We start from the raw sequence: 23,799 nt of genomic DNA, 5'->3' as shown, positions 1-23,799 counted from the left end.
CCCAGTTACTACATAAGTACCCATTTTTTATATGTAAGGATATTATGAAAAAGTAAAGCAAGAACATGAAATGCTAAGCAAACAGTAAGCCCCAGTGGCCTAATGGATAAGGCACTGGCCTCCTAAGCCAGGGATTGTGGGTTCAAGTCCCATCTGGGGTGTTTGTATTTATATCAACCATCTCAGCATTAGGGGTGGTTCTTTTAGCCTTGCTTCACCTGGATGCTGGATTTGCACAACAGTCCTGTTGAGTTGTGCTTGTTAATTGTTGCCACAGTAGCTACAAAATGACATTTATCATGATAACATTGTGGATTAGTGTCCTTAAAAGGTTTTTCTATAATTGAGGACCAAGGTTTAAAGACCCATCTTGGATGCATATTCCTTTGTTGCTCATTAGTCTTCACAAAAAATGATTCTTTTTTCAATGCTTGTGATTTTGTTCTTACAAGAAATCTCCATTTACCTCAACATTTCTGTAGAGTTTGTCTTGCAAATAAGTACCAGAGTGGCTGAAATATGACATTATCTAAGGCAATTGCTGATGGGAATCTTGAAGTCCTTTCTTGCATGTTGGAAGAATGGTATTTTTGATTTTATCATATTTCTTCTGCCACTCATCTTACTGTCATTGTAGATGGTAGAGTTGCAACAAACAACATATTCTTTTAATCAGACTACAATAATGATATAAGACTTTACATATTAAAATAGTGCATTATAAGACACATTAGTGTCAGTTTTCCTTATGCCACATTTTATATCTACTATCTTAACATAATTTTAGAAAAAATTAAATGAATTATTTTCCAATTTTGAGAAAATGATACAGTAAAACCTAGATATGAATTTTCTTAGCAAATTACACCTACGAATACATAAATCTTGCCAATAACACCAATGCGCGATACAAATCATTTCTTTTTGCTGAGCATTTAACTTCTATCAAGTACCTTATTGAAGTATTGAATGCAGTAAAATAGTGGAATTCAAAAATAAATTAAATCAAGATGGGGAGACAGAGACAATAAGTGTATTGACATTTTTAACTGATGGTAAAATATATCAGTGAAAGGCCAAATTTTCAAGGCATACTGTGTGCTCCAGTGGTGCAATCGGTCAGCTCGCGGTACTTATAAGACAGTATCTGTTGAGCAATGCCGAGGTTGTGAGTTCAAGCCTCACCTGGAGCAGGAATATTTAGCTTTTTTTTCTTTTAATGATATCATCAGTCATTCATCTTCTGCTCTCGGAACATTTTTTATATGTAAGGATATTATGAAAAAGTAAAGCAAGAACATGAAATGCTAAGCAAACAGTAAGCCCCAGTGGCCTAATGGATAAGGCACTGGCCTCCTAAGCCAGGGATTGTGGTTTCAAGTCCCATCTGGGGTGTTTGTATTTATATCAACCATCTCAGCATTAGGGGTGGTTTTTTTAGCCTTGCTTCACCTGGATGCTGGATTTGCACAACAGTCCTGTTGAGTTGTGCTTGTTAATTGTTGCCACAGTAGCTACAAAATGACATTTATCATGATAACATTGTGGATTAGTGTCCTTAAAAGGTTTTTCTATAATTGAGGACCAAGGTTTAAAGACCCATCTTGGATGCATATTCCTTTGTTGCTCATTAGTCTTCACAAAAAATGATTCTTTTTTCAATGCTTGTGATTTTGTTCTTACAAGAAATCTCCATTTACCTCAACATTTCTGTAGAGTTTGTCTTGCAAATAAGTACCAGAGTGGCTGAAATATGACATTATCTAAGGCAATTGCTGATGGGAATCTTGAAGTCCTTTCTTGCATGTTGGAAGAATGGTATTTTTGATTTTATCATATTTCTTCTGCCACTCATCTTACTGTCATTGTAGATGGTAGAGTTGCAACAAACAACATATTCTTTTAATCAGACTACAATAATGATATAAGACTTTACATATTAAAATAGTGCATTATAAGACACATTAGTGTCAGTTTTCCTTATGCCACATTTTATATCTACTATCTTAACATAATTTTAGAAAAAATTAAATGAATTATTTTCCAATTTTGAGAAAATGATACAGTAAAACCTAGATATGAATTTTCTTAGCAAATTACACCTACGAATACATAAATCTAGCCAATAACACCAATGCGCGATACAAATCATTTCTTTATGCTGAGCATTTAACTTCTGTCAAGTACCTTATTGAAGTATTGAATGCAGTAAAATAGTGGAATTCAAAAATAAATTAAATCAAGATGGGGAGACAGAGACAATAAGTGTATTGGCATTTTTAACTGATGGTAAAATATATCAGTGAAAGGCCAAATTTTCAGGGCATACTGTGTGCTCCAGTGGCGCAATCGGTCAGCGCGCGGTACTTATAAGACAGTATCTGTTGAGCAATGCCGAGGTTGTGAGTTCAAGCCTCACCTGGAGCAGGAATATTTAGCTTTTTTTTCTTTTAATGATATCATTAGTCATTCATCTTCTGCTCTCGGAACATTTTTTATATGTAAGGATATTATGAAAAAGTAAAGCAAGAACATGAAATGCTAAGCAAACAGTAAGCCCCAGTGGCCTAATGGATAAGGCACTGGCCTCCTAAGCCAGGGATTGTGGGTTCAAGTCCCATCTGGGGTGTTTGTATTTATATCAACCATCTCAGCATTAGGGGTGGTTCTTTTAGCCTTGCTTCACCTGGATGCTGGATTTGCACAACAGTCCTGTTGAGTTGTGCTTGTTAATTGTTGCCACAGTAGCTACAAAATGACATTTATCATGATAACATTGTGGATTAGTGTCCTTAAAAGGTTTTTCTATAATTGAGGACCAAGGTTTAAAGACCCATCTTGGATGCATATTCCTTTGTTGCTCATTAGTCTTCACAAAAAATGATTCTTTTTTCAATGCTTGTGATTTTGTTCTTACAAGAAATCTCCATTTACCTCAACATTTCTGTAGAGTTTGTCTTGCAAATAAGTACCAGAGTGGCTGAAATATGACATTATCTAAGGCAATTGCTGATGGGAATCTTGAAGTCCTTTCTTGCATGTTGGAAGAATGGTATTTTTGATTTTATCATATTTCTTCTGCCACTCATCTTACTGTCATTGTAGATGGTAGAGTTGCAACAAACAACATATTCTTTTAATCAGACTACAATAATGATATAAGACTTTACATATTAAAATAGTGCATTATAAGACACATTAGTGTCAGTTTTCCTTATGCCACATTTTATATCTACTATCTTAACATAATTTTAGAAAAAATTAAATGAATTATTTTCCAATTTTGAGAAAATGATACAGTAAAACCTAGATATGAATTTTCTTAGCAAATTACACCTACGAATACATAAATCTAGCCAATAACACCAATGCGCGATACAAATCATTTCTTTATGCTGAGCATTTAACTTCTGTCAAGTACCTTATTGAAGTATTGAATGCAGTAAAATAGTGGAATTCAAAAATAAATTAAATCAAGATGGGGAGACAGAGACAATAAGTGTATTGACATTTTTAACTGATGGTAAAATATATCAGTGAAAGGCCAAATTTTCAGGGCATACTGTGTGCTCCAGTGGTGCAATCGGTCAGCTCGCGGTACTTATAAGACAGTATCTGTTGAGCAATGCCGAGGTTGTGAGTTCAAGCCTCACCTGGAGCAGGAATATTTAGCTTTTTTTTCTTTTAATGATATCATCAGTCATTCATCTTCTGCTCTCGGAACATTTTTTATATGTAAGGATATTATGAAAAAGTAAAGCAAGAACATGAAATGCTAAGCAAACAGTAAGCCCCAGTGGCCTAATGGATAAGGCACTGGCCTCCTAAGCCAGGGATTGTGGGTTCAAGTCCCATCTGGGGTGTTTGTATTTATATCAACCATCTCAGCATTAGGGGTGGTTTTTTTAGCCTTGCTTCACCTGGATGCTGGATTTGCACAACAGTCCTGTTGAGTTGTGCTTGTTAATTGTTGCCACAGTAGCTACAAAATGACATTTATCATGATAACATTGTGGATTAGTGTCCTTAAAAGGTTTTTCTATAATTGAGGACCAAGGTTTAAAGACCCATCTTGGATGCATATTCCTTTGTTGCTCATTAGTCTTCACAAAAAATGATTCTTTTTTCAATGCTTGTGATTTTGTTCTTACAAGAAATCTCCATTTACCTCAACATTTCCTGCCCTGAAAGGCCAAATTTTCAGGGCATACTGTGTGCTCCAGTGGCGCAATCGGTCAGCGCGCGGTACTTATAAGACAGTATCTGTTGAGCAATGCCGAGGTTGTGAGTTCAAGCCTCACCTGGAGCAGGAATATTTAGCTTTTTTTTCTTTTAATGATATCATTAGTCATTCATCTTCTGCTCTCGGAACATTTTTTATATGTAAGGATATTATGAAAAAGTAAAGCAAGAACATGAAATGCTAAGCAAACAGTAAGCCCCAGTGGCCTAATGGATAAGGCACTGGCCTCCTAAGCCAGGGATTGTGGGTTCAAGTCCCATCTGGGGTGTTTGTATTTATATCAACCATCTCAGCATTAGGGGTGGTTTTTTTAGCCTTGCTTCACCTGGATGCTGGATTTGCACAACAGTCCTGTTGAGTTGTGCTTGTTAATTGTTGCCACAGTAGCTACAAAATGACATTTATCATGATAACATTGTGGATTAGTGTCCTTAAAAGGTTTTTCTATAATTGAGGACCAAGGTTTAAAGACCCATCTTGGATGCATATTCCTTTGTTGCTCATTAGTCTTCACAAAAAATGATTCTTTTTTCAATGCTTGTGATTTTGTTCTTACAAGAAATCTCCATTTACCTCAACATTTCTGTAGAGTTTGTCTTGCAAATAAGTACCAGAGTGGCTGAAATATGACATTATCTAAGGCAATTGCTGATGGGAATCTTGAAGTCCTTTCTTGCATGTTGGAAGAATGGTATTTTTGATTTTATCATATTTCTTCTGCCACTCATCTTACTGTCATTGTAGATGGTAGAGTTGCAACAAACAACATATTCTTTTAATCAGACTACAATAATGATATAAGACTTTACATATTAAAATAGTGCATTATAAGACACATTAGTGTCAGTTTTCCTTATGCCACATTTTATATCTACTATCTTAACATAATTTTAGAAAAAATTAAATGAATTATTTTCCAATTTTGAGAAAATGATACAGTAAAACCTAGATATGAATTTTCTTAGCAAATTACACCTACGAATACATAAATCTAGCCAATAACACCAATGCGCGATACAAATCATTTCTTTATGCTGAGCATTTAACTTCTGTCAAGTACCTTATTGAAGTATTGAATGCAGTAAAATAGTGGAATTCAAAAATAAATTAAATCAAGATGGGGAGACAGAGACAATAAGTGTATTGGCATTTTTAACTGATGGTAAAATATATCAGTGAAAGGCCAAATTTTCAGGGCATACTGTGTGCTCCAGTGGCGCAATCGGTCAGCGCGCGGTACTTATAAGACAGTATCTGTTGAGCAATGCCGAGGTTGTGAGTTCAAGCCTCACCTGGAGCAGGAATATTTAGCTTTTTTTTCTTTTAATGATATCATTAGTCATTCATCTTCTGCTCTCGGAACATTTTTTATATGTAAGGATATTATGAAAAAGTAAAGCAAGAACATGAAATGCTAAGCAAACAGTAAGCCCCAGTGGCCTAATGGATAAGGCACTGGCCTCCTAAGCCAGGGATTGTGGGTTCAAGTCCCATCTGGGGTGTTTGTATTTATATCAACCATCTCAGCATTAGGGGTGGTTCTTTTAGCCTTGCTTCACCTGGATGCTGGATTTGCACAACAGTCCTGTTGAGTTGTGCTTGTTAATTGTTGCCACAGTAGCTACAAAATGACATTTATCATGATAACATTGTGGATTAGTGTCCTTAAAAGGTTTTTCTATAATTGAGGACCAAGGTTTAAAGACCCATCTTGGATGCATATTCCTTTGTTGCTCATTAGTCTTCACAAAAAATGATTCTTTTTTCAATGCTTGTGATTTTGTTCTTACAAGAAATCTCCATTTACCTCAACATTTCTGTAGAGTTTGTCTTGCAAATAAGTACCAGAGTGGCTGAAATATGACATTTTCTAAGGCAATTGCTGATGGGAATCTTGAAGTCCTTTCTTGCATGTTGGAAGAATGGTATTTTTGATTTTATCATATTTCTTCTGCCACTTATCTTACTGTCATTGTAGATGGTAGAGTTGCAACAAACAACATATTCTTTTAATCAGACTACAATAATGATATAAGACTTTACATATTAAAATAGTGCATTATAAGACACATTAGTGTCAGTTTTCCTTATGCCACATTTTATATCTACTATCTTAACATAATTTTAGAAAAAATTAAATGAATTATTTTCCAATTTTGAGAAAATGATACAGTAAAACCTAGATATGAATTTTCTTAGCAAATTACACCTACGAATACATAAATCTAGCCAATAACACCAATGCGCGATACAAATCATTTCTTTATGCTGAGCATTTAACTTCTGTCAAGTACCTTATTGAAGTATTGAATGCAGTAAAATAGTGGAATTCAAAAAGAAATTAAATCAAGATGGGGAGACAGAGACAATAAGTGTATTGACATTTTTAACTGATGGTAAAATATATCAGTGAAAGGCCAAATTTTCAGGGCATACTGTGTGCTCCAGTGGCGCAATCGGTCAGCGCGCGGTACTTATAAGGCAGTATCTGTTGAGCAATGCCGAGGTTGTGAGTTCAAGCCTCACCTGGAGCAGGAATATTTAGCTTTTTTTTCTTTTAATGATATCATCAGTCATTCATCTTCTGCTCTCGGAACATTTTTTATATGTAAGGATATTATGAAAAAGTAAAGCAAGAACATGAAATGCTAAGCAAACAGTAAGCCCCAGTGGCCTAATGGATAAGGCACTGGCCTCCTAAGCCAGGGATTGTGGGTTCAAGTCCCATCTGGGGTGTTTGTATTTATATCAACCATCTCAGCATTAGGGGTGGTTCTTTTAGCCTTGCTTCACCTGGATGCTGGATTTGCACAACAGTCCTGTTGAGTTGTGCTTGTTAATTGTTGCCACAGTAGCTACAAAATGACATTTATCATGATAACATTGTGGATTAGTGTCCTTAAAAGGTTTTTCTATAATTGAGGACCAAGGTTTAAAGACCCATCTTGGATGCATATTCCTTTGTTGCTCATTAGTCTTCACAAAAAATGATTCTTTTTTCAATGCTTGTGATTTTGTTCTTACAAGAAATCTCCATTTACCTCAACATTTCTGTAGAGTTTGTCTTGCAAATAAGTACCAGAGTGGCTGAAATATGACATTATCTAAGGCAATTGCTGATGGGAATCTTGAATTCCTTTCTTGCATGTTGGAAGAATGGTATTTTTGATTTTATCATATTTCTTCTGCCACTCATCTTACTGTCATTGTAGATGGTAGAGTTGCAACAAACAACATATTCTTTTAATCAGACTACAATAATGATATAAGACTTTACATATTAAAATAGTGCATTATAAGACACATTAGTGTCAGTTTTCCTTATGCCACATTTTATATCTACTATCTTAACATAATTTTAGAAAAAATTAAATGAATTATTTTCCAATTTTGAGAAAATGATACAGTAAAACCTAGATATGAATTTTCTTAGCAAATTACACCTACGAATACATAAATCTAGCCAATAACACCAATGCGCGATACAAATCATTTCTTTATGCTGAGCATTTAACTTCTGTCAAGTACCTTATTGAAGTATTGAATGCAGTAAAATAGTGGAATTCAAAAAGAAATTAAATCAAGATGGGGAGACAGAGACAATAAGTGTATTGACATTTTTAACTGATGGTAAAATATATCAGTGAAAGGCCAAATTTTCAGGGCATACTGTGTGCTCCAGTGGCGCAATCGGTCAGCGCGCGGTACTTATAAGACAGTATCTGTTGAGCAATGCCGAGGTTGTGAGTTCAAGCCTCACCTGGAGCAGGAATATTTAGCTTTTTTTTTCTTTTAATGATATCATCAGTCATTCATCTTCTGCTCTCGGAACATTTTTTATATGTAAGGATATTATGAAAAAGTAAAGCAAGAACATGAAATGCTAAGCAAACAGTAAGCCCCAGTGGCCTAATGGATAAGGCACTGGCCTCCTAAGCCAGGGATTGTGGGTTTAAGTCCCATCTGGGGTGTTTGTATTTATATCAACCATCTCAGCATTAGGGGTGGTTCTTTTAGCCTTGCTTCACCTGGATGCTGGATTTGCACAACAGTCCTGTTGAGTTGTGCTTGTTAATTGTTGCCACAGTAGCTACAAAATGACATTTATCATGATAACATTGTGGATTAGTGTCCTTAAAAGGTTTTTCTATAATTGAGGACCAAGGTTTAAAGACCCATCTTGGATGCATATTCCTTTGTTGCTCATTAGTCTTCACAAAAAATGATTCTTTTTTCAATGCTTGTGATTTTGTTCTTACAAGAAATCTCCATTTACCTCAACATTTCTGTAGAGTTTGTCTTGCAAATAAGTACCAGAGTGGCTGAAATATGACATTATCTAAGGCAATTGCTGATGGGAATCTTGAAGTCCTTTCTTGCATGTTGGAAGAATGGTATTTTTGATTTTATCATATTTCTTCTGCCACTCATCTTACTGTCATTGTAGATGGTAGAGTTGCAACAAACAACATATTCTTTTAATCAGACTACAATAATGATATAAGACTTTACATATTAAAATAGTGCATTATAAGACACATTAGTGTCAGTTTTCCTTATGCCACATTTTATATCTACTATCTTAACATAATTTTAGAAAAAATTAAATGAATTATTTTCCAATTTTGAGAAAATGATACAGTAAAACCTAGATATGAATTTTCTTAGCAAATTACACCTACGAATACATAAATCTAGCCAATAACACCAATGCGCGATACAAATCATTTCTTTATGCTGAGCATTTAACTTCTGTCAAGTACCTTATTGAAGTATTGAATGCAGTAAAATAGTGGAATTCAAAAATAAATTAAATCAAGATGGGGAGACAGAGACAATAAGTGTATTGACATTTTTAACTGATGGTAAAATATATCAGTGAAAGGCCAAATTTTCAGGGCATACTGTGTGCTCCAGTGGTGCAATCGGTCAGCTCGCGGTACTTATAAGACAGTATCTGTTGAGCAATGCCGAGGTTGTGAGTTCAAGCCTCACCTGGAGCAGGAATATTTAGCTTTTTTTTCTTTTAATGATATCATCAGTCATTCATCTTCTGCTCTCGGAACATTTTTTATATGTAAGGATATTATGAAAAAGTAAAGCAAGAACATGAAATGCTAAGCAAACAGTAAGCCCCAGTGGCCTAATGGATAAGGCACTGGCCTCCTAAGCCAGGGATTGTGGGTTCAAGTCCCATCTGGGGTGTTTGTATTTATATCAACCATCTCAGCATTAGGGGTGGTTTTTTTAGCCTTGCTTCACCTGGATGCTGGATTTGCACAACAGTCCTGTTGAGTTGTGCTTGTTAATTGTTGCCACAGTAGCTACAAAATGACATTTATCATGATAACATTGTGGATTAGTGTCCTTAAAAGGTTTTTCTATAATTGAGGACCAAGGTTTAAAGACCCATCTTGGATGCATATTCCTTTGTTGCTCATTAGTCTTCACAAAAAATGATTCTTTTTTCAATGCTTGTGATTTTGTTCTTACAAGAAATCTCCATTTACCTCAACATTTCTGTAGAGTTTGTCTTGCAAATAAGTACCAGAGTGGCTGAAATATGACATTATCTAAGGCAATTGCTGATGGGAATCTTGAAGTCCTTTCTTGCATGTTGGAAGAATGGTATTTTTGATTTTATCATATTTCTTCTGCCACTCATCTTACTGTCATTGTAGATGGTAGAGTTGCAACAAACAACATATTCTTTTAATCAGACTACAATAATGATATAAGACTTTACATATTAAAATAGTGCATTATAAGACACATTAGTGTCAGTTTTCCTTATGCCACATTTTATATCTACTATCTTAACATAATTTTAGAAAAAATTAAATGAATTATTTTCCAATTTTGAGAAAATGATACAGTAAAACCTAGATATGAATTTTCTTAGCAAATTACACCTACGAATACATAAATCTAGCCAATAACACCAATGCGCGATACAAATCATTTCTTTATGCTGAGCATTTAACTTCTGTCAAGTACCTTATTGAAGTATTGAATGCAGTAAAATAGTGGAATTCAAAAATAAATTAAATCAAGATGGGGAGACAGAGACAATAAGTGTATTGGCATTTTTAACTGATGGTAAAATATATCAGTGAAAGGCCAAATTTTCAGGGCATACTGTGTGCTCCAGTGGCGCAATCGGTCAGCGCGCGGTACTTATAAGACAGTATCTGTTGAGCAATGCCGAGGTTGTGAGTTCAAGCCTCACCTGGAGCAGGAATATTTAGCTTTTTTTTCTTTTAATGATATCATTAGTCATTCATCTTCTGCTCTCGGAACATTTTTTATATGTAAGGATATTATGAAAAAGTAAAGCAAGAACATGAAATGCTAAGCAAACAGTAAGCCCCAGTGGCCTAATGGATAAGGCACTGGCCTCCTAAGCCAGGGATTGTGGGTTCAAGTCCCATCTGGGGTGTTTGTATTTATATCAACCATCTCAGCATTAGGGGTGGTTCTTTTAGCCTTGCTTCACCTGGATGCTGGATTTGCACAACAGTCCTGTTGAGTTGTGCTTGTTAATTGTTGCCACAGTAGCTACAAAATGACATTTATCATGATAACATTGTGGATTAGTGTCCTTAAAAGGTTTTTCTATAATTGAGGACCAAGGTTTAAAGACCCATCTTGGATGCATATTCCTTTGTTGCTCATTAGTCTTCACAAAAAATGATTCTTTTTTCAATGCTTGTGATTTTGTTCTTACAAGAAATCTCCATTTACCTCAACATTTCTGTAGAGTTTGTCTTGCAAATAAGTACCAGAGTGGCTGAAATATGACATTATCTAAGGCAATTGCTGATGGGAATCTTGAAGTCCTTTCTTGCATGTTGGAAGAATGGTATTTTTGATTTTATCATATTTCTTCTGCCACTCATCTTACTGTCATTGTAGATGGTAGAGTTGCAACAAACAACATATTCTTTTAATCAGACTACAATAATGATATAAGACTTTACATATTAAAATAGTGCATTATAAGACACATTAGTGTCAGTTTTCCTTATGCCACATTTTATATCTACTATCTTAACATAATTTTAGAAAAAATTAAATGAATTATTTTCCAATTTTGAGAAAATGATACAGTAAAACCTAGATATGAATTTTCTTAGCAAATTACACCTACGAATACATAAATCTAGCCAATAACACCAATGCGCGATACAAATCATTTCTTTATGCTGAGCATTTAACTTCTGTCAAGTACCTTATTGAAGTATTGAATGCAGTAAAATAGTGGAATTCAAAAAGAAATTAAATCAAGATGGGGAGACAGAGACAATAAGTGTATTGACATTTTTAACTGATGGTAAAATATATCAGTGAAAGGCCAAATTTTCAGGGCATACTGTGTGCTCCAGTGGCGCAATCGGTCAGCGCGCGGTACTTATAAGACAGTATCTGTTGAGCAATGCCGAGGTTGTGAGTTCAAGCCTCACCTGGAGCAGGAATATTTAGCTTTTTTTTCTTTTAATGATATCATCAGTCATTCATCTTCTGCTCTCGGAACATTTTTTATATGTAAGGATATTATGAAAAAGTAAAGCAAGAACATGAAATGCTAAGCAAACAGTAAGCCCCAGTGGCCTAATGGATAAGGCACTGGCCTCCTAAGCCAGGGATTGTGGGTTCAAGTCCCATCTGGGGTGTTTGTATTTATATCAACCATCTCAGCATTAGGGGTGGTTCTTTTAGCCTTGCTTCACCTGGATGCTGGATTTGCACAACAGTCCTGTTGAGTTGTGCTTGTTAATTGTTGCCACAGTAGCTACAAAATGACATTTATCATGATAACATTGTGGATTAGTGTCCTTAAAAGGTTTTTCTATAATTGAGGACCAAGGTTTAAAGACCCATCTTGGATGCATATTCCTTTGTTGCTCATTAGTCTTCACAAAAAATGATTCTTTTTTCAATGCTTGTGATTTTGTTCTTACAAGAAATCTCCATTTACCTCAACATTTCTGTAGAGTTTGTCTTGCAAATAAGTACCAGAGTGGCTGAAATATGACATTATCTAAGGCAATTGCTGATGGGAATCTTGAAGTCCTTTCTTGCATGTTGGAAGAATGGTATTTTTGATTTTATCATATTTCTTCTGCCACTCATCTTACTGTCATTGTAGATGGTAGAGTTGCAACAAACAACATATTCTTTTAATCAGACTACAATAATGATATAAGACTTTACATATTAAAATAGTGCATTATAAGACACATTAGTGTCAGTTTTCCTTATGCCACATTTTATATCTACTATCTTAACATAATTTTAGAAAAAATTAAATGAATTATTTTCCAATTTTGAGAAAATGATACAGTAAAACCTAGATATGAATTTTCTTAGCAAATTACACCTACGAATACATAAATCTAGCCAATAACACCAATGCGCGATACAAATCATTTCTTTATGCTGAGCATTTAACTTCTGTCAAGTACCTTATTGAAGTATTGAATGCAGTAAAATAGTGGAATTCAAAAAGAAATTAAATCAAGATGGGGAGACAGAGACAATAAGTGTATTGACATTTTTAACTGATGGTAAAATATATCAGTGAAAGGCCAAATTTTCAGGGCATACTGTGTGCTCCAGTGGCGCAATCGGTCAGCGCGCGGTACTTATAAGACAGTATCTGTTGAGCAATGCCGAGGTTGTGAGTTCAAGCCTCACCTGGAGCAGGAATATTTAGCTTTTTTTTCTTTTAATGATATCATCAGTCATTCATCTTCTGCTCTCGGAACATTTTTTATATGTAAGGATATTATGAAAAAGTAAAGCAAGAACATGAAATGCTAAGCAAACAGTAAGCCCCAGTGGCCTAATGGATAAGGCACTGGCCTCCTAAGCCAGGGATTGTGGGTTCAAGTCCCATCTGGGGTGTTTGTATTTATATCAACCATCTCAGCATTAGGGGTGGTTCTTTTAGCCTTGCTTCACCTGGATGCTGGATTTGCACAACAGTCCTGTTGAGTTGTGCTTGTTAATTGTTGCCACAGTAGCTACAAAATGACATTTATCATGATAACATTGTGGATTAGTGTCCTTAAAAGGTTTTTCTATAATTGAGGACCAAGGTTTAAAGACCCATCTTGGATGCATATTCCTTTGTTGCTCATTAGTCTTCACAAAAAATGATTCTTTTTTCAATGCTTGTGATTTTGTTCTTACAAGAAATCTCCATTTACCTCAACATTTCTGTAGAGTTTGTCTTGCAAATAAGTACCAGAGTGGCTGAAATATGACATTATCTAAGGCAATTGCTGATGGGAATCTTGAAGTCCTTTCTTGCATGTTGGAAGAATGGTATTTTTGATTTTATCATATTTCTTCTGCCACTCATCTTACTGTCATTGTAGATGGTAGAGTTGCAACAAACAACATATTCTTTTAATCAGACTACAATAATGATATAAGACTTTACATATTAAAATAGTGCATTATAAGACACATTAGTGTCAGTTTTCCTTATGCCACATTTTATATCTACTATCTTAACATAATTTTAGAAAAAATTAAATGAATTATTTTCCAATTTTGAGAAAATGATACAGTAAAACCTAGATATGAATTTTCTTAGCAAATTACACCTACGAATACATAAATCTAGCCAATAACACCAATGCGCGATACAAATCATTTCTTTATGCTGAGCATTTAACTTCTGTCAAGTACCTTATTGAAGTATTGAATGCAGTAAAATAGTGGAATTCAAAAAGAAATTAAATCAAGATGGGGAGACAGAGACAATAAGTGTATTGACATTTTTAACTGATGGTAAAATATATCAGTGAAAGGCCAAATTTTCAGGGCATACTGTGTGCTCCAGTGGCGCAATCGGTCAGCGCGCGGTACTTATAAGACAGTATCTGTTGAGCAATGCCGAGGTTGTGAGTTCAAGCCTCACCTGGAGCAGGAATATTTAGCTTTTTTTTCTTTTAATGATATCATCAGTCATTCATCTTCTGCTCTCGGAACATTTTTTATATGTAAGGATATTATGAAAAAGTAAAGCAAGAACATGAAATGCTAAGCAAACAGTAAGCCCCAGTGGCCTAATGGATAAGGCACTGGCCTCCTAAGCCAGGGATTGTGGGTTCAAGTCCCATCTGGGGTGTTTGTATTTATATCAACCATCTCAGCATTAGGGGTGGTTCTTTTAGCCTTGCTTCACCTGGATGCTGGATTTGCACAACAGTCCTGTTGAGTTGTGCTTGTTAATTGTTGCCACAGTAGCTACAAAATGACATTTATCATGATAACATTGTGGATTAGTGTCCTTAAAAGGTTTTTCTATAATTGAGGACCAAGGTTTAAAGACCCATCTTGGATGCATATTCCTTTGTTGCTCATTAGTCTTCACAAAAAATGATTCTTTTTTCAATGCTTGTGATTTTGTTCTTACAAGAAATCTCCATTTACCTCAACATTTCTGTAGAGTTTGTCTTGCAAATAAGTACCAGAGTGGCTGAAATATGACATTATCTAAGGCAATTGCTGATGGGAATCTTGAAGTCCTTTCTTGCATGTTGGAAGAATGGTATTTTTGATTTTATCATATTTCTTCTGCCACTCATCTTACTGTCATTGTAGATGGTAGAGTTGCAACAAACAACATATTCTTTTAATCAGACTACAATAATGATATAAGACTTTACATATTAAAATAGTGCATTATAAGACACATTAGTGTCAGTTTTCCTTATGCCACATTTTATATCTACTATCTTAACATAATTTTAGAAAAAATTAAATGAATTATTTTCCAATTTTGAGAAAATGATACAGTAAAACCTAGATATGAATTTTCTTAGCAAATTACACCTACGAATACATAAATCTAGCCAATAACACCAATGCGCGATACAAATCATTTCTTTATGCTGAGCATTTAACTTCTGTCAAGTACCTTATTGAAGTATTGAATGCAGTAAAATAGTGGAATTCAAAAATAAATTAAATCAAGATGGGGAGACAGAGACAATAAGTGTATTGACATTTTTAACTGATGGTAAAATATATCAGTGAAAGGCCAAATTTTCAGGGCATACTGTGTGCTCCAGTGGTGCAATCGGTCAGCTCGCGGTACTTATAAGACAGTATCTGTTGAGCAATGCCGAGGTTGTGAGTTCAAGCCTCACCTGGAGCAGGAATATTTAGCTTTTTTTTCTTTTAATGATATCATCAGTCATTCATCTTCTGCTCTCGGAACATTTTTTATATGTAAGGATATTATGAAAAAGTAAAGCAAGAACATGAAATGCTAAGCAAACAGTAAGCCCCAGTGGCCTAATGGATAAGGCACTGGCCTCCTAAGCCAGGGATTGTGGGTTCAAGTCCCATCTGGGGTGTTTGTATTTATATCAACCATCTCAGCATTAGGGGTGGTTTTTTTAGCCTTGCTTCACCTGGATGCTGGATTTGCACAACAGTCCTGTTGAGTTGTGCTTGTTAATTGTTGCCACAGTAGCTACAAAATGACATTTATCATGATAACATTGTGGATTAGTGTCCTTAAAAGGTTTTTCTATAATTGAGGACCAAGGTTTAAAGACCCATCTTGGATGCATATTCCTTTGTTGCTCATTAGTCTTCACAAAAAATGATTCTTTTTTCAATGCTTGTGATTTTGTTCTTACAAGAAATCTCCATTTACCTCAACATTTCTGTAGAGTTTGTCTTGCAAATAAGTACCAGAGTGGCTGAAATATGACATTATCTAAGGCAATTGCTGATGGGAATCTTGAAGTCCTTTCTTGCATGTTGGAAGAATGGTATTTTTGATTTTATCATATTTCTTCTGCCACTCATCTTACTGTCATTGTAGATGGTAGAGTTGCAACAAACAACATATTCTTTTAATCAGACTACAATAATGATATAAGACTTTACATATTAAAATAGTGCATTATAAGACACATTAGTGTCAGTTTTCCTTATGCCACATTTTATATCTACTATCTTAACATAATTTTAGAAAAAATTAAATGAATTATTTTCCAATTTTGAGAAAATGATACAGTAAAACCTAGATATGAATTTTCTTAGCAAATTACACCTACGAATACATAAATCTAGCCAATAACACCAATGCGCGATACAAATCATTTCTTTATGCTGAGCATTTAACTTCTGTCAAGTACCTTATTGAAGTATTGAATGCAGTAAAATAGTGGAATTCAAAAATAAATTAAATCAAGATGGGGAGACAGAGACAATAAGTGTATTGGCATTTTTAACTGATGGTAAAATATATCAGTGAAAGGCCAAATTTTCAGGGCATACTGTGTGCTCCAGTGGCGCAATCGGTCAGCGCGCGGTACTTATAAGACAGTATCTGTTGAGCAATGCCGAGGTTGTGAGTTCAAGCCTCACCTGGAGCAGGAATATTTAGCTTTTTTTTCTTTTAATGATATCATTAGTCATTCATCTTCTGCTCTCGGAACATTTTTTATATGTAAGGATATTATGAAAAAGTAAAGCAAGAACATGAAATGCTAAGCAAACAGTAAGCCCCAGTGGCCTAATGGATAAGGCACTGGCCTCCTAAGCCAGGGATTGTGGGTTCAAGTCCCATCTGGGGTGTTTGTATTTATATCAACCATCTCAGCATTAGGGGTGGTTCTTTTAGCCTTGCTTCACCTGGATGCTGGATTTGCACAACAGTCCTGTTGAGTTGTGCTTGTTAATTGTTGCCACAGTAGCTACAAAATGACATTTATCATGATAACATTGTGGATTAGTGTCCTTAAAAGGTTTTTCTATAATTGAGGACCAAGGTTTAAAGACCCATCTTGGATGCATATTCCTTTGTTGCTCATTAGTCTTCACAAAAAATGATTCTTTTTTCAATGCTTGTGATTTTGTTCTTACAAGAAATCTCCATTTACCTCAACATTTCTGTAGAGTTTGTCTTGCAAATAAGTACCAGAGTGGCTGAAATATGACATTATCTAAGGCAATTGCTGATGGGAATCTTGAAGTCCTTTCTTGCATGTTGGAAGAATGGTATTTTTGATTTTATCATATTTCTTCTGCCACTCATCTTACTGTCATTGTAGATGGTAGAGTTGCAACAAACAACATATTCTTTTAATCAGACTACAATAATGATATAAGACTTTACATATTAAAATAGTGCATTATAAGACACATTAGTGTCAGTTTTCCTTATGCCACATTTTATATCTACTATCTTAACATAATTTTAGAAAAAATTAAATGAATTATTTTCCAATTTTGAGAAAATGATACAGTAAAACCTAGATATGAATTTTCTTAGCAAATTACACCTACGAATACATAAATCTAGCCAATAACACCAATGCGCGATACAAATCATTTCTTTATGCTGAGCATTTAACTTCTGTCAAGTACCTTATTGAAGTATTGAATGCAGTAAAATAGTGGAATTCAAAAAGAAATTAAATCAAGATGGGGAGACAGAGACAATAAGTGTATTGACATTTTTAACTGATGGTAAAATATATCAGTGAAAGGCCAAATTTTCAGGGCATACTGTGTGCTCCAGTGGCGCAATCGGTCAGCGCGCGGTACTTATAAGACAGTATCTGTTGAGCAATGCCGAGGTTGTGAGTTCAAGCCTCACCTGGAGCAGGAATATTTAGCTTTTTTTTCTTTTAATGATATCATCAGTCATTCATCTTCTGCTCTCGGAACATTTTTTATATGTAAGGATATTATGAAAAAGTAAAGCAAGAACATGAAATGCTAAGCAAACAGTAAGCCCCAGTGGCCTAATGGATAAGGCACTGGCCTCCTAAGCCAGGGATTGTGGGTTCAAGTCCCATCTGGGGTGTTTGTATTTATATCAACCATCTCAGCATTAGGGGTGGTTCTTTTAGCCTTGCTTCACCTGGATGCTGGATTTGCACAACAGTCCTGTTGAGTTGTGCTTGTTAATTGTTGCCACAGTAGCTACAAAATGACATTTATCATGATAACATTGTGGATTAGTGTCCTTAAAAGGTTTTTCTATAATTGAGGACCAAGGTTTAAAGACCCATCTTGGATGCATATTCCTTTGTTGCTCATTAGTCTTCACAAAAAATGATTCTTTTTTCAATGCTTGTGATTTTGTTCTTACAAGAAATCTCCATTTACCTCAACATTTCTGTAGAGTTTGTCTTGCAAATAAGTACCAGAGTGGCTGAAATATGACATTATCTAAGGCAATTGCTGATGGGAATCTTGAAGTCCTTTCTTGCATGTTGGAAGAATGGTATTTTTGATTTTATCATATTTCTTCTGCCACTCATCTTACTGTCATTGTAGATGGTAGAGTTGCAACAAACAACATATTCTTTTAATCAGACTACAATAATGATATAAGACTTTACATATTAAAATAGTGCATTATAAGACACATTAGTGTCAGTTTTCCTTATGCCACATTTTATATCTACTATCTTAACATAATTTTAGAAAAAATTAAATGAATTATTTTCCAATTTTGAGAAAATGATACAGTAAAACCTAGATATGAATTTTCTTAGCAAATTACACCTACGAATACATAAATCTAGCCAATAACACCAATGCGCGATACAAATCATTTCTTTATGCTGAGCATTTAACTTCTGTCAAGTACCTTATTGAAGTATTGAATGCAGTAAAATAGTGGAATTCAAAAAGAAATTAAATCAAGATGGGGAGACAGAGACAATAAGTGTATTGACATTTTTAACTGATGGTAAAATATATCAGTGAAAGGCCAAATTTTCAGGGCATACTGTGTGCTCCAGTGGCGCAATCGGTCAGCGCGCGGTACTTATAAGACAGTATCTGTTGAGCAATGCCGAGGTTGTGAGTTCAAGCCTCACCTGGAGCAGGAATATTTAGCTTTTTTTTTCTTTTAATGATATCATCAGTCATTCATCTTCTGCTCTCGGAACATTTTTTATATGTAAGGATATTATGAAAAAGTAAAGCAAGAACATGAAATGCTAAGCAAACAGTAAGCCCCAGTGGCCTAATGGATAAGGCACTGGCCTCCTAAGCCAGGGATTGTGGGTTCAAGTCCCATCTGGGGTGTTTGTATTTATATCAACCATCTCAGCATTAGGGGTGGTTCTTTTAGCCTTGCTTCACCTGGATGCTGGATTTGCACAACAGTCCTGTTGAGTTGTGCTTGTTAATTGTTGCCACAGTAGCTACAAAATGACATTTATCATGATAACATTGTGGATTAGTGTCCTTAAAAGGTTTTTCTATAATTGAGGACCAAGGTTTAAAGACCCATCTTGGATGCATATTCCTTTGTTGCTCATTAGTCTTCACAAAAAATGATTCTTTTTTCAATGCTTGTGATTTTGTTCTTACAAGAAATCTCCATTTACCTCAACATTTCTGTAGAGTTTGTCTTGCAAATAAGTACCAGAGTGGCTGAAATATGACATTATCTAAGGCAATTGCTGATGGGAATCTTGAAGTCCTTTCTTGCATGTTGGAAGAATGGTATTTTTGATTTTATCATATTTCTTCTGCCACTCATCTTACTGTCATTGTAGATGGTAGAGTTGCAACAAACAACATATTCTTTTAATCAGACTACAATAATGATATAAGACTTTACATATTAAAATAGTGCATTATAAGACACATTAGTGTCAGTTTTCCTTATGCCACATTTTATATCTACTATCTTAACATAATTTTAGAAAAAATTAAATGAATTATTTTCCAATTTTGAGAAAATGATACAGTAAAACCTAGATATGAATTTTCTTAGCAAATTACACCTACGAATACATAAATCTAGCCAATAACACCAATGCGCGATACAAATCATTTCTTTATGCTGAGCATTTAACTTCTGTCAAGTACCTTATTGAAGTATTGAATGCAGTAAAATAGTGGAATTCAAAAATAAATTAAATCAAGATGGGGAGACAGAGACAATAAGTGTATTGACATTTTTAACTGATGGTAAAATATATCAGTGAAAGGCCAAATTTTCAGGGCATACTGTGTGCTCCAGTGGTGCAATCGGTCAGCTCGCGGTACTTATAAGACAGTATCTGTTGAGCAATGCCGAGGTTGTGAGTTCAAGCCTCACCTGGAGCAGGAATATTTAGCTTTTTTTTCTTTTAATGATATCATCAGTCATTCATCTTCTGCTCTCGGAACATTTTTTATATGTAAGGATATTATGAAAAAGTAAAGCAAGAACATGAAACGCTAAGCAAACAGTAAGCCCCAGTGGCCTAATGGATAAGGCACTGGCCTCCTAAGCCAGGGATTGTGGGTTCAAGTCCCATCTGGGGTGTTTGTATTTATATCAACCATCTCAGCATTAGGGGTGGTTTTTTTAGCCTTGCTTCACCTGGATGCTGGATTTGCACAACAGTCCTGTTGAGTTGTGCTTGTTAATTGTTGCCACAGTAGCTACAAAATGACATTTATCATGATAACATTGTGGATTAGTGTCCTTAAAAGGTTTTTCTATAATTGAGGACCAAGGTTTAAAGACCCATCTTGGATGCATATTCCTTTGTTGCTCATTAGTCTTCACAAAAAATGATTCTTTTTTCAATGCTTGTGATTTTGTTCTTACAAGAAATCTCCATTTACCTCAACATTTCTGTAGAGTTTGTCTTGCAAATAAGTACCAGAGTGGCTGAAATATGACATTATCTAAGGCAATTGCTGATGGGAATCTTGAAGTCCTTTCTTGCATGTTGGAAGAATGGTATTTTTGATTTTATCATATTTCTTCTGCCACTCATCTTACTGTCATTGTAGATGGTAGAGTTGCAACAAACAACATATTCTTTTAATCAGACTACAATAATGATATAAGACTTTACATATTAAAATAGTGCATTATAAGACACATTAGTGTCAGTTTTCCTTATGCCACATTTTATATCTACTATCTTAACATAATTTTAGAAAAAATTAAATGAATTATTTTCCAATTTTGAGAAAATGATACAGTAAAACCTAGATATGAATTTTCTTAGCAAATTACACCTACGAATACATAAATCTAGCCAATAACACCAATGCGCGATACAAATCATTTCTTTATGCTGAGCATTTAACTTCTGTCAAGTACCTTATTGAAGTATTGAATGCAGTAAAATAGTGGAATTCAAAAATAAATTAAATCAAGATGGGGAGACAGAGACAATAAGTGTATTGGCATTTTTAACTGATGGTAAAATATATCAGTGAAAGGCCAAATTTTCAGGGCATACTGTGTGCTCCAGTGGCGCAATCGGTCAGCGCGCGGTACTTATAAGACAGTATCTGTTGAGCAATGCCGAGGTTGTGAGTTCAAGCCTCACCTGGAGCAGGAATATTTAGCTTTTTTTTCTTTTAATGATATCATTAGTCATTCATCTTCTGCTCTCGGAACATTTTTTATATGTAAGGATATTATGAAAAAGTAAAGCAAGAACATGAAATGCTAAGCAAACAGTAAGCCCCAGTGGCCTAATGGATAAGGCACTGGCCTCCTAAGCCAGGGATTGTGGGTTCAAGTCCCATCTGGGGTGTTTGTATTTATATCAACCATCTCAGCATTAGGGGTGGTTCTTTTAGCCTTGCTTCACCTGGATGCTGGATTTGCACAACAGTCCTGTTGAGTTGTGCTTGTTAATTGTTGCCACAGTAGCTACAAAATGACATTTATCATGATAACATTGTGGATTAGTGTCCTTAAAAGGTTTTTCTATAATTGAGGACCAAGGTTTAAAGACCCATCTTGGATGCATATTCCTTTGTTGCTCATTAGTCTTCACAAAAAATGATTCTTTTTTCAATGCTTGTGATTTTGTTCTTACAAGAAATCTCCATTTACCTCAACATTTCTGTAGAGTTTGTCTTGCAAATAAGTACCAGAGTGGCTGAAATATGACATTATCTAAGGCAATTGCTGATGGGAATCTTGAAGTCCTTTCTTGCATGTTGGAAGAATGGTATTTTTGATTTTATCATATTTCTTCTGCCACTCATCTTACTGTCATTGTAGATGGTAGAGTTGCAACAAACAACATATTCTTTTAATCAGACTACAATAATGATATAAGACTTTACATATTAAAATAGTGCATTATAAGACACATTAGTGTCAGTTTTCCTTATGCCACATTTTATATCTACTATCTTAACATAATTTTAGAAAAAATTAAATGAATTATTTTCCAATTTTGAGAAAATGATACAGTAAAACCTAGATATGAATTTTCTTAGCAAATTACACCTACGAATACATAAATCTAGCCAATAACACCAATGCGCGATACAAATCATTTCTTTATGCTGAGCATTTAACTTCTGTCAAGTACCTTATTGAAGTATTGAATGCAGTAAAATAGTGGAATTCAAAAAGAAATTAAATCAAGATGGGGAGACAGAGACAATAAGTGTATTGACATTTTTAACTGATGGTAAAATATATCAGTGAAAGGCCAAATTTTCAGGGCATACTGTGTGCTCCAGTGGTGCAATCGGTCAGCTCGCGGTACTTATAAGACAGTATCTGTTGAGCAATGCCGAGGTTGTGAGTTCAAGCCTCACCTGGAGCAGGAATATTTAGCTTTTTTTTCTTTTAATGATATCATCAGTCATTCATCTTCTGCTCTCGGAACATTTTTTATATGTAAGGATATTATGAAAAAGTAAAGCAAGAACATGAAATGCTAAGCAAACAGTAAGCCCCAGTGGCCTAATGGATAAGGCACTGGCCTCCTAAGCCAGGGATTGTGGGTTCAAGTCCCATCTGGGGTGTTTGTATTTATATCAACCATCTCAGCATTAGGGGTGGTTTTTTTAGCCTTGCTTCACCTGGATGCTGGATTTGCACAACAGTCCTGTTGAGTTGTGCTTGTTAATTGTTGCCACAGTAGCTACAAAATGACATTTATCATGATAACATTGTGGATTAGTGTCCTTAAAAGGTTTTTCTATAATTGAGGACCAAGGTTTAAAGACCCATCTTGGATGCATATTCCTTTGTTGCTCATTAGTCTTCACAAAAAATGATTCTTTTTTCAATGCTTGTGATTTTGTTCTTACAAGAAATCTCCATTTACCTCAACATTTCTGTAGAGTTTGTCTTGCAAATAAGTACCAGAGTGGCTGAAATATGACATTATCTAAGGCAATTGCTGATGGGAATCTTGAAGTCCTTTCTTGCATGTTGGAAGAATGGTATTTTTGATTTTATCATATTTCTTCTGCCACTCATCTTACTGTCATTGTAGATGGTAGAGTTGCAACAAACAACATATTCTTTTAATCAGACTACAATAATGATATAAGACTTTACATATTAAAATAGTGCATTATAAGACACATTAGTGTCAGTTTTCCTTATGCCACATTTTATATCTACTATCTTAACATAATTTTAGAAAAAATTAAATGAATTATTTTCCAATTTTGAGAAAATGATACAGTAAAACCTAGATATGAATTTTCTTAGCAAATTACACCTACGAATACATAAATCTAGCCAATAACACCAATGCGCGATACAAATCATTTCTTTATGCTGAGCATTT

General features: G+C 34.9%; 39 non-coding genes across 39 annotated transcripts; all 39 read left to right on the top strand.

The window, feature by feature from the left end:
- The first annotated feature begins 88 nt into the window (after positions 1-88).
- On the top strand, positions 89-161 carry TRNAR-CCU (transfer RNA arginine (anticodon CCU)). Its single transcript has one exon. It is a non-coding gene; the product is annotated as a tRNA-Arg (tRNA).
- A 939-nt stretch (positions 162-1,100) lies between these two features.
- On the top strand, positions 1,101-1,193 carry TRNAI-UAU (transfer RNA isoleucine (anticodon UAU)). The gene is given in 2 exon segments: positions 1,101-1,138; positions 1,158-1,193. It is a non-coding gene; the product is annotated as a tRNA-Ile (tRNA).
- A 129-nt stretch (positions 1,194-1,322) lies between these two features.
- TRNAR-CCU (transfer RNA arginine (anticodon CCU)) lies at positions 1,323-1,395 on the top strand. The gene has a single exon. It is a non-coding gene; the product is annotated as a tRNA-Arg (tRNA).
- Positions 1,396-2,334: 939 nt separating this feature from the next.
- Positions 2,335-2,427, top strand: TRNAI-UAU (transfer RNA isoleucine (anticodon UAU)). Its single transcript is given in 2 exon segments — positions 2,335-2,372; positions 2,392-2,427. It is a non-coding gene; the product is annotated as a tRNA-Ile (tRNA).
- Positions 2,428-2,556: 129 nt separating this feature from the next.
- TRNAR-CCU (transfer RNA arginine (anticodon CCU)) lies at positions 2,557-2,629 on the top strand. Its single transcript has one exon. It is a non-coding gene; the product is annotated as a tRNA-Arg (tRNA).
- A 939-nt stretch (positions 2,630-3,568) lies between these two features.
- TRNAI-UAU (transfer RNA isoleucine (anticodon UAU)) lies at positions 3,569-3,661 on the top strand. Its single transcript is given in 2 exon segments — positions 3,569-3,606; positions 3,626-3,661. It is a non-coding gene; the product is annotated as a tRNA-Ile (tRNA).
- Positions 3,662-3,790: 129 nt separating this feature from the next.
- On the top strand, positions 3,791-3,863 carry TRNAR-CCU (transfer RNA arginine (anticodon CCU)). The gene has a single exon. It is a non-coding gene; the product is annotated as a tRNA-Arg (tRNA).
- A 353-nt stretch (positions 3,864-4,216) lies between these two features.
- TRNAI-UAU (transfer RNA isoleucine (anticodon UAU)) lies at positions 4,217-4,309 on the top strand. Its single transcript is given in 2 exon segments — positions 4,217-4,254; positions 4,274-4,309. It is a non-coding gene; the product is annotated as a tRNA-Ile (tRNA).
- A 129-nt stretch (positions 4,310-4,438) lies between these two features.
- TRNAR-CCU (transfer RNA arginine (anticodon CCU)) lies at positions 4,439-4,511 on the top strand. The gene has a single exon. It is a non-coding gene; the product is annotated as a tRNA-Arg (tRNA).
- A 939-nt stretch (positions 4,512-5,450) lies between these two features.
- TRNAI-UAU (transfer RNA isoleucine (anticodon UAU)) lies at positions 5,451-5,543 on the top strand. The gene is given in 2 exon segments: positions 5,451-5,488; positions 5,508-5,543. It is a non-coding gene; the product is annotated as a tRNA-Ile (tRNA).
- A 129-nt stretch (positions 5,544-5,672) lies between these two features.
- Positions 5,673-5,745, top strand: TRNAR-CCU (transfer RNA arginine (anticodon CCU)). The gene has a single exon. It is a non-coding gene; the product is annotated as a tRNA-Arg (tRNA).
- A 939-nt stretch (positions 5,746-6,684) lies between these two features.
- On the top strand, positions 6,685-6,777 carry TRNAI-UAU (transfer RNA isoleucine (anticodon UAU)). The gene is given in 2 exon segments: positions 6,685-6,722; positions 6,742-6,777. It is a non-coding gene; the product is annotated as a tRNA-Ile (tRNA).
- A 129-nt stretch (positions 6,778-6,906) lies between these two features.
- On the top strand, positions 6,907-6,979 carry TRNAR-CCU (transfer RNA arginine (anticodon CCU)). Its single transcript has one exon. It is a non-coding gene; the product is annotated as a tRNA-Arg (tRNA).
- Positions 6,980-7,918: 939 nt separating this feature from the next.
- On the top strand, positions 7,919-8,011 carry TRNAI-UAU (transfer RNA isoleucine (anticodon UAU)). The gene is given in 2 exon segments: positions 7,919-7,956; positions 7,976-8,011. It is a non-coding gene; the product is annotated as a tRNA-Ile (tRNA).
- Positions 8,012-8,141: 130 nt separating this feature from the next.
- Positions 8,142-8,214, top strand: TRNAR-CCU (transfer RNA arginine (anticodon CCU)). The gene has a single exon. It is a non-coding gene; the product is annotated as a tRNA-Arg (tRNA).
- A 939-nt stretch (positions 8,215-9,153) lies between these two features.
- TRNAI-UAU (transfer RNA isoleucine (anticodon UAU)) lies at positions 9,154-9,246 on the top strand. The gene is given in 2 exon segments: positions 9,154-9,191; positions 9,211-9,246. It is a non-coding gene; the product is annotated as a tRNA-Ile (tRNA).
- Positions 9,247-9,375: 129 nt separating this feature from the next.
- Positions 9,376-9,448, top strand: TRNAR-CCU (transfer RNA arginine (anticodon CCU)). Its single transcript has one exon. It is a non-coding gene; the product is annotated as a tRNA-Arg (tRNA).
- Positions 9,449-10,387: 939 nt separating this feature from the next.
- TRNAI-UAU (transfer RNA isoleucine (anticodon UAU)) lies at positions 10,388-10,480 on the top strand. The gene is given in 2 exon segments: positions 10,388-10,425; positions 10,445-10,480. It is a non-coding gene; the product is annotated as a tRNA-Ile (tRNA).
- Positions 10,481-10,609: 129 nt separating this feature from the next.
- TRNAR-CCU (transfer RNA arginine (anticodon CCU)) lies at positions 10,610-10,682 on the top strand. The gene has a single exon. It is a non-coding gene; the product is annotated as a tRNA-Arg (tRNA).
- Positions 10,683-11,621: 939 nt separating this feature from the next.
- On the top strand, positions 11,622-11,714 carry TRNAI-UAU (transfer RNA isoleucine (anticodon UAU)). Its single transcript is given in 2 exon segments — positions 11,622-11,659; positions 11,679-11,714. It is a non-coding gene; the product is annotated as a tRNA-Ile (tRNA).
- A 129-nt stretch (positions 11,715-11,843) lies between these two features.
- On the top strand, positions 11,844-11,916 carry TRNAR-CCU (transfer RNA arginine (anticodon CCU)). Its single transcript has one exon. It is a non-coding gene; the product is annotated as a tRNA-Arg (tRNA).
- A 939-nt stretch (positions 11,917-12,855) lies between these two features.
- TRNAI-UAU (transfer RNA isoleucine (anticodon UAU)) lies at positions 12,856-12,948 on the top strand. Its single transcript is given in 2 exon segments — positions 12,856-12,893; positions 12,913-12,948. It is a non-coding gene; the product is annotated as a tRNA-Ile (tRNA).
- Positions 12,949-13,077: 129 nt separating this feature from the next.
- TRNAR-CCU (transfer RNA arginine (anticodon CCU)) lies at positions 13,078-13,150 on the top strand. Its single transcript has one exon. It is a non-coding gene; the product is annotated as a tRNA-Arg (tRNA).
- Positions 13,151-14,089: 939 nt separating this feature from the next.
- On the top strand, positions 14,090-14,182 carry TRNAI-UAU (transfer RNA isoleucine (anticodon UAU)). Its single transcript is given in 2 exon segments — positions 14,090-14,127; positions 14,147-14,182. It is a non-coding gene; the product is annotated as a tRNA-Ile (tRNA).
- A 129-nt stretch (positions 14,183-14,311) lies between these two features.
- TRNAR-CCU (transfer RNA arginine (anticodon CCU)) lies at positions 14,312-14,384 on the top strand. The gene has a single exon. It is a non-coding gene; the product is annotated as a tRNA-Arg (tRNA).
- A 939-nt stretch (positions 14,385-15,323) lies between these two features.
- On the top strand, positions 15,324-15,416 carry TRNAI-UAU (transfer RNA isoleucine (anticodon UAU)). The gene is given in 2 exon segments: positions 15,324-15,361; positions 15,381-15,416. It is a non-coding gene; the product is annotated as a tRNA-Ile (tRNA).
- A 129-nt stretch (positions 15,417-15,545) lies between these two features.
- On the top strand, positions 15,546-15,618 carry TRNAR-CCU (transfer RNA arginine (anticodon CCU)). The gene has a single exon. It is a non-coding gene; the product is annotated as a tRNA-Arg (tRNA).
- A 939-nt stretch (positions 15,619-16,557) lies between these two features.
- On the top strand, positions 16,558-16,650 carry TRNAI-UAU (transfer RNA isoleucine (anticodon UAU)). Its single transcript is given in 2 exon segments — positions 16,558-16,595; positions 16,615-16,650. It is a non-coding gene; the product is annotated as a tRNA-Ile (tRNA).
- A 129-nt stretch (positions 16,651-16,779) lies between these two features.
- Positions 16,780-16,852, top strand: TRNAR-CCU (transfer RNA arginine (anticodon CCU)). Its single transcript has one exon. It is a non-coding gene; the product is annotated as a tRNA-Arg (tRNA).
- Positions 16,853-17,791: 939 nt separating this feature from the next.
- On the top strand, positions 17,792-17,884 carry TRNAI-UAU (transfer RNA isoleucine (anticodon UAU)). Its single transcript is given in 2 exon segments — positions 17,792-17,829; positions 17,849-17,884. It is a non-coding gene; the product is annotated as a tRNA-Ile (tRNA).
- Positions 17,885-18,013: 129 nt separating this feature from the next.
- Positions 18,014-18,086, top strand: TRNAR-CCU (transfer RNA arginine (anticodon CCU)). The gene has a single exon. It is a non-coding gene; the product is annotated as a tRNA-Arg (tRNA).
- A 939-nt stretch (positions 18,087-19,025) lies between these two features.
- TRNAI-UAU (transfer RNA isoleucine (anticodon UAU)) lies at positions 19,026-19,118 on the top strand. Its single transcript is given in 2 exon segments — positions 19,026-19,063; positions 19,083-19,118. It is a non-coding gene; the product is annotated as a tRNA-Ile (tRNA).
- Positions 19,119-19,248: 130 nt separating this feature from the next.
- On the top strand, positions 19,249-19,321 carry TRNAR-CCU (transfer RNA arginine (anticodon CCU)). Its single transcript has one exon. It is a non-coding gene; the product is annotated as a tRNA-Arg (tRNA).
- A 939-nt stretch (positions 19,322-20,260) lies between these two features.
- Positions 20,261-20,353, top strand: TRNAI-UAU (transfer RNA isoleucine (anticodon UAU)). The gene is given in 2 exon segments: positions 20,261-20,298; positions 20,318-20,353. It is a non-coding gene; the product is annotated as a tRNA-Ile (tRNA).
- A 129-nt stretch (positions 20,354-20,482) lies between these two features.
- TRNAR-CCU (transfer RNA arginine (anticodon CCU)) lies at positions 20,483-20,555 on the top strand. Its single transcript has one exon. It is a non-coding gene; the product is annotated as a tRNA-Arg (tRNA).
- A 939-nt stretch (positions 20,556-21,494) lies between these two features.
- Positions 21,495-21,587, top strand: TRNAI-UAU (transfer RNA isoleucine (anticodon UAU)). Its single transcript is given in 2 exon segments — positions 21,495-21,532; positions 21,552-21,587. It is a non-coding gene; the product is annotated as a tRNA-Ile (tRNA).
- A 129-nt stretch (positions 21,588-21,716) lies between these two features.
- TRNAR-CCU (transfer RNA arginine (anticodon CCU)) lies at positions 21,717-21,789 on the top strand. The gene has a single exon. It is a non-coding gene; the product is annotated as a tRNA-Arg (tRNA).
- Positions 21,790-22,728: 939 nt separating this feature from the next.
- On the top strand, positions 22,729-22,821 carry TRNAI-UAU (transfer RNA isoleucine (anticodon UAU)). The gene is given in 2 exon segments: positions 22,729-22,766; positions 22,786-22,821. It is a non-coding gene; the product is annotated as a tRNA-Ile (tRNA).
- A 129-nt stretch (positions 22,822-22,950) lies between these two features.
- TRNAR-CCU (transfer RNA arginine (anticodon CCU)) lies at positions 22,951-23,023 on the top strand. The gene has a single exon. It is a non-coding gene; the product is annotated as a tRNA-Arg (tRNA).
- The last annotated feature ends 776 nt before the right edge of the window (positions 23,024-23,799 follow it).

This window comes from Crinia signifera, chromosome 5, assembly GCF_055691185.1.
Source record: "Crinia signifera chromosome 5, ASM5569118v1, whole genome shotgun sequence".
Taxonomy (NCBI): domain Eukaryota; kingdom Metazoa; phylum Chordata; class Amphibia; order Anura; family Myobatrachidae; genus Crinia; species Crinia signifera.
The sequence above is the reverse complement of the archived record's forward strand: the minus strand, read 5'-3'. Positions and strand labels throughout refer to the sequence as shown.